This window comes from Cyprinodon variegatus, unplaced genomic scaffold (genome assembly GCF_000732505.1).
Source record: "Cyprinodon variegatus isolate N-32 unplaced genomic scaffold, C_variegatus-1.0 Scaffold303, whole genome shotgun sequence".
Classification (NCBI taxonomy): domain Eukaryota; kingdom Metazoa; phylum Chordata; class Actinopteri; order Cyprinodontiformes; family Cyprinodontidae; genus Cyprinodon; species Cyprinodon variegatus.
This window is the reverse complement of record NW_015150756.1, coordinates 422,341-429,493: the sequence shown is the minus strand read 5'-3', so window position 1 is coordinate 429,493 and position 7,153 is coordinate 422,341. Positions and strand designations below refer to the sequence as shown.

The window sequence follows — 7,153 nt, the reverse complement described above, 5'->3', positions numbered from 1 at the left end:
GCCTCCCAGATCTCCAGATGCATTTGAGATATCAAAAAAGTACTCCAGAGTGTTGTTCAGCATGGGGGTGAGTAGAAAAGGAAGGCTAATCATGTTTTGGGTGTACTATTCCTTTAAGTGTCGGTTCTGTAACACAGGGGTTTAAATTTCCGGCATTTAACTTTTTCACCATCAGTGAAAGTTTTTTTACTCAGTAACGTGAGGGGGGTTTAAATGTAGCGAAGTAAAACTACTTAGGTTAAAATTTACTCGAGTGAAAGTAAAAATTACATATTTCAAAAACTACTCAGAAAATTACAAATTACTCATAAAAAGTACTCAATTACAGTAACGTGAGTAAATGTAATTCGTTACTTTCCACACCTGCTGGTGACAGAAAAGTGAAATGGTGCTCAAAGATGACCCTGCACATTTAGAGGATGTTTGGATCAATATGCTGCTGTGAAGCAGGATTCTCCACCGTGAACAGAATCGCAAACAAATATCCAGGCTCAAAATGAACATATGTGCTTTATTTCATAAAAGTTGTAAATAAGGAAACTGTCTATATACCAAACTGAACTATTGTTGTTCTCTACTTCAAAGAACACTTTAGATTTCAAAATGGAAAAACTTTCTATTTTTAATAAATACTATTTTATTTAAAAAGTCAATGCATAAGATGGATGCATAAAAATCTAATTTTGTTCTAGTGCTAAATTTTGTTTAAAGTAACAGATTATAATTAAAAACGTCTCCGGACCTTTACTGGTTGATGATTTTCTTTATTTGGACCCTGCTGATTTTTAATTGGTTACCCCTGATATAAATCATGTGAAACTAGAAAACCCCAGATTCATCAAAATACCAGAGGTCAGGAGTGAGAGCAGAGCAGTGGTACAGGACCAGATGCTACCAGATAATGTAAAAGTCAATAAATAAGGCAACTGATCAAGAATCTGTTCAAAAATGGTGGTAAAATACTTGGAGGCCTTATTGTTATACCGTTGCCATTTTTTACAGCAAGCACAGTGAATTTCTCATTCAGTTTGTGGAACTGCTAACTTTATCTGCAACCCACAACTCCTGTTACTCTGACAGAGAACCTGATAATTCAGCCAGACACCATCTGGTTTTAAAGGCTTATTATTATTTACTCCAGAAGTGGTAAACTGGACTGGGGAAGCAGGCAGAACGGTTGAACAGGCTGATGTGCAGGCTGGAGAGATGGAAGATGGCTAAACTGACTGGTAACAGACTTGAGAAGGCGGATGACAGGTTGAACTGGCCAATGACATGAAAGACATTTTTGTGGAGACTGACTGAGAGAGGCAGGCATTGATTGACAGAGTTCCAGGTGAACCGGCTTGTTAAGTGGGCAGCAGCATGTGAAGCTGTTCATGGAATCAGATGCCGCAAAAGATAGAGTGCACAAGATTTATATATGTTGGAACATAGCACTTGGGGCTATTACACAGGCATACATTTATGACCAATGCTGTGGTCTGACGGAATGCTTTGAGCATCAAGGGTATCTGCTTTAAAAACAAAGTCCATGGTGGAGCTTCAAGAGGCTTCAAGACTTCTCACAGCATCTTCCTCTGCCCTGTGCTGTGTGTCTGGCTTGACACCAGTTAAGTGTCTCCAGAGAAGACCAAAAGATAGAGCTGGAAATCTGACGTTTGCAGCTGGATGTGTAGAGTAAACAAATCAGAAAAGCTGTTTAAGCCGCTGTCTGTGAGATAGACACTACCTGCAAGCCGGGATAATTTCTCCAGAGCTGTTAGCATTAAAAATATATATATATATTTATATGTAAAAAGGGAGAATGGATTTTTATGTAAAAGGCATAGAATGTACTGTCCATTGTCCATTACTCTACTGAAAATGTATTTATCAAACTGTGGCAAAACATTATGTAAATACTAGTGGTGGGCATTTTTTATTATCTAGATTAAAATTACTGAAATCTTGGAGCTAATCTAGATTTATCTAGAATAAAATGGCTCATTTGAATTCTGCCAAAAGGAATCATGAATCAGAATCAGAATTATTTTATTAATCTCTTATGAGAATTTTTTCTTGCAGTGCAGCCATTTACAGAAAAGAGAAAAGATTGTAAGTACAAATAAGAATGAAATAAGATAAGGGTTAGAATGAAATAAGATAAGGATGATATATGTGTGCTACCTAAATAATAAGTAAAAGTAAGTCTTTGAACAGGTTTCTAAAGCCTGGTGGAGCGGAAGACCAGGGGCTCATCTTCTGTTTCCAAAATGCATCACAAACTGCTTGCGAAAGCTTATCTACTTCATAACTGGTGATAAAAATAAATAATATTCAATAAGATGCATTTGAGTTTCATAACCGTTTATTCAGATTAACATGATTTCTGAAATGTAGGCCTACATAATAGGTCATGATGAAGTGTTTACAGTCAGTAGCTTTGTGTCAGTCAGTCCAAGCAATATTTCTCCTTTTTCCAGCTGTCACTCAGGCAGACCAACTTTGTGTCCAAACTTTAGGGCAACAGCGTTTGAGGATAATACTACAATCTGTGTTTAGAATGTCTCTTGAGTGGTCCAGTTAGTGCTAAGCACGTTGCCTCGACCAACTTCTCATGTTTCATGGCTTTCTCTGCTGTCGTGTATGTCATGTAGGTCATGTATTCTCCACATGATGGTTTGCCTCCCAGCAGGGGCGGATTTACCATTAGGCTCCTGGGGGGCCCATAAAACTTCTTTCACATGTATGGTTAATGCTGCTATCACTTATTTGTGCACATTAATTATGTTTTTGATAAAAATCCTTTCGCTAAAATGGGCTGCTGCAGACGGGCTGGGATCACCGAACACTGATTTTGAGTTTATTAATCACTCCTTTGTTGTTGTTTTTTTTTTTTTTTTTCTCGCAAATATCACAATTAAAATATGGAACATAACTATTCACCTATGTGAGGAGACTGATGGCATTAATGCAGAGCAAACAATTTTGCTAATTTAGGTCCCCGCTTACGCAAAGCTGAAAAGGGGATTGGCACAGAATGATCATAAAGATTAAATTAAATGAAGCCACCAGTAGCATGCAAGTGCTGTCCTTGAAGAGTAATAAAAGATGTTGATCTAAAATCAGCAGTAGCATTTGCTTTAGTGACACGACCTAAATCCTCAACTCTTCTGTATTGTCTGTAGCCTAGCACGTGCGTGTTAACGGAGATATGAGCCCTTGTTAATATGCATCAACAAACCTACCATATTTAAATCCACTCCTCTGGACAGTCCTAACTTGTTAAGCTAGTGTAATTGCTGTTACATGTGTGCCAGACCCACTAACTGACTAAGCTTTGTGGAAACTCCATAGCCAACTTCCCAGTGGGCTGGCCTTAAGTCAACAAATTCTAGAGAGACTAGTGAAATGACAAGTCAAGACCTGACAGGAGTCAAGAGCCTGTGAAACTAGACATTTAGGAAAACTAAGCCTTACTTGCCTCCAACACAAGACTCACATCAACCATCAGTTATTTATCTCACTATAGAATCAGAAAGCATCTGTACAGAACTGACTGACCATTGGATGCCATCTCCGTCTGCTTCTGCATGGCTGCTTCTTTCATGTTTAGAGTCAATGAATCATGTATGGATTTGTTCTTTCTAGGAATTTTTAAATATTGATTTGGATCCCGTTTGGCTCTTATTCCAACATGTTCACTCCTTTTTTTTTTATCTTGCAACTACTGCCGTTATTGGTGTCAAGTGCAGAGACTGCACACAAATGCACACACTCTCAATATCTTTCCTAACAAGTGATACACACTCATTACATTTTCTACCCACTGTGTGTGTTCTCTGCTCTTGACACCAATCTTCCCTGAGGCGGAAGAGTGTGCCGCCCACTTAGAGCTCTCTCTATCTTTCCCTCGTTTCTTCTCTCTTTCCCCGCTGTCTTCCACCTTGATCCAGTTGGCTGAAATAGGACTCTAATTGGCCATGCAATGTCATAGACTGTCTGTTCGTCAGGGTATATGCACTGACCATAAAAGCTACTCTCTTGGCATTGATTAAACCCCAATAAAAAAATAATCTCTGTTCTTCGACATTACATCTAAATAGGTATATTTGCAATAGAAACATCCCATAATGCTGTAAAGTGGCATATATGTAAATCTATACCTTTTGTCTTGTATCGGATATGTGGATCTATGAATATGTAAATCGCCCCTTGCCTCAGTCTCTCCTTCTCGCCTGCAGCTGAGGCATTCAGTGCTTAAGCACTTGACTATTCAATAGCAAGCTGAACATTTCAAGACTAACTTCTACATGTTCAGACGAAAGGGAAGTTTCGAAGCAAATTAGGTAATGTTACAGAGATTCCTTTAAGCTGATGCGTCAGCATTTCTCCTGATGTGCCATTCTTTATTACTTAAGAAATGCAACTTTAATTGACAAATCAAGCCTAGGGCTTGGCTTTGATTTCCCAGTTATGCCCCGGTGTGTTGCTAATGATAGATAAATCCCATTAACAGTTTCATAATCTGTCAAGTCCCATTCTACCCGAGTTGGTGCAATTCGTTCAAAGATACACCATGTTTCCAAAAAACAGTTGGCTAAATACATCTTATTAAATTGGAAAGATTACTTCATTTTGAATAAAATAAAAAATGTTACACTGTGTTCTGTCTTCTTCAAGTTGAGATGATCTTTACCTTAACAGGCATGTTTTATTATTTTCAGTTTTTCTTAAAAAAAAGAAAAAGTGTGGCGCAAATGTGGCAGTTCATGTTGCAGAGTGTCCCCGGTGCAGCAACCCCAGAGAGCAGGCAGGAATCCGATCCAGGTCAGGGATACAGATCAGACTGGAACAATTCTGGCATCCAGAAATCCGTATCAAGACCAGGGGTTCCAATCCAAGCAGGAACAGATAGATCCAGGGTTCCAGGAATCCTCAGAGCGTGAAGAGTTCCACGTGTCCAGCAGCGAGTCACGCTCAGATGGAGACAGGTGGGCTCAGTAGTAGAGAGGAACATAGACAAGACATGTTACCAGGATAACTGTAGAACTTTAAACTGGTCCCCTCCTAGGAGCCAGGCTTACGGGACTAAAACACGATCAGAAGACAGGAGACAAACGGTGAACCCTCTGAACCCACTGGCCTCGGGGGATGGGAACATGAACCAGGGACTTAACTAAAACTCATGAAGCATAAATAACTCACAAAAAACATAGCACAAATAAACTAAGAATACACGAATAAACTAAGAACATGCAAATAAATTGTGGGGAACAGATTTCCCTCATTATCCTTGACATGGAACAGTTTGAGATATCAAAAAACTACTCAGCACAAGAAAAACACATATGAAAATAATAATAATTGAGCTTCATTGGTCTCACATTGGAGAAATTTACCTCTGCATTTAACCCATGCCCTTGGGGAGCAGTGGGCTGCCATCTTGGGGCACACAGGGAGCAATCAGGGGTTAATGGTCTTGCTCATATACCCAGAGTGGCAGTCTTTGGGAGTGGGGCTCGAACTTTGAACCTCTGGATTCCAAGCTCTATGCCCCGACCACAAGGCACCGACTCCCCTTAATATATAACAGGGGACAAACATTTCTGCAGAGGGAATACTTTGGAGGCTGAGAGTCACATGTGAGTCTGACCGTTATTTGAGCATCAGTTGTGTGTGTATGAGTGAGTGTCTTCAATTTGTCCATGACTGCTGTCCAGAGGCCATTGTCCTTCATAAGTTTCTCAAATTGAGCTATAGTTCTGGTAGGGGAAGGGGGGAGCACGAAGTTCTGGGCTCTTCCACCATAACATCCAGGGGAGTTTTGATTGTATTATTTTTTTTTATTATTAATTATTAATACTTAAGTATTTTCGAAAAGTTTGTACTGAAATATTTTAATTTGCGTGATTTTTAACCCGGTAACTTTACTCGTAGTTGAGTAAGATCTGACTGTGAGTATCAATACTTTTATTTAAGGACTACTGTTGAGTATCTCATTCACCACTGGCTCTGGGGTTCAGATCATCTAAGTCAGGACTGGCATTTGTAAATGTGACAGGTTTTGGTTTCTGCAACCTTTCAAGGGTCCGGATTTGTTCACACAAAGGATGTGATACACCTCAGAAAGACTTGGACACCTTCTATTGTCATTTTGTATACAAAATTTAATTTAGTATAGCTTTTCAGACAGTAAGTGAACATTTCCATTCCATAAAGTTCGGGAAGTGTGGGTGATCAAATGTAAATGGTGTGGGAAAAATGGTGCAAAGAACGCACTGATATGGAAGATCAGAGAATTCTTATATATGGTGCAAATATCCAATGTTTTTGGTTTGGTGTTATCAGTGTGATGCAGTCTGTGACATGATTTAGAGTTAGTTTTTTTTTGTCTTTTGAGTTCAGCAATCTGATGGCAGTTGGGACGAACCTGTTGCAGAATCTGCTGGACCTGCATCAAATGCTCTGAAGTCTCTCCCCATGGTGGGGGTGTGAGGGGTCATTGATGAGGGAGGGAATGTCTTTAATGGAGGGAAGAGGAGCCCTGATGATCTTCTCTGCTGTTCTCACCACTCTTCTCACGTTCTTCCAGTCTGAGGCGCTGCAGCCTCCACACCACACAGTGAGACAGCTGGTCAAAATGCTCTCTATGGTGCTTCTGTAGAAGGTGGTGAGGATGGGTGGGGGCAGGTGGGCTCTCCTCATCCTCCTCAGGAAGGAGAGAGCCCACCAATCCATCTTTTGATGGTAAACGATTTACCTCTATGATATTAACCTACAAAATTAACTCTAAACACCAAAATATTTGAAAATCCTGTACATTTTGAGATTTCCTTAAAACTTGGGATGAATGAAAACTGTCCTCTTTGAATAACTTGTTCCATTAACCTTATATTTTCTTAAATTGTCATTCACCACTAATTTTCTAATTACTGCTATAACCTTTACAATTCACATTGCAATATTTTAATCATAGATATGATATATTTTAACTATATTTGATTATTAATACTTGTCACCTTCAGATTTTAAGACGACTACTGTACATGTTACTTGGAAGTTGTTTCAGCACAAATAAAGCTGAAGAAATGCTAAATTCATCCTGTTATTTATCCCCTAGAACCCTACGGACCCACCGGCAGGTCCAGCTGCTACGTGACCTCGTAAT

General features: G+C 39.4%; 1 protein-coding gene across 2 annotated transcripts in view; it reads left to right on the top strand.

Moving 5' to 3' along the window:
• The window catches only part of LOC107090620 (histone H2A-like), a 665,777-nt gene that overhangs the window by 238,492 nt on the left and 420,132 nt on the right, over positions 1–7,153 (top strand). The window lies entirely within an intron of this gene.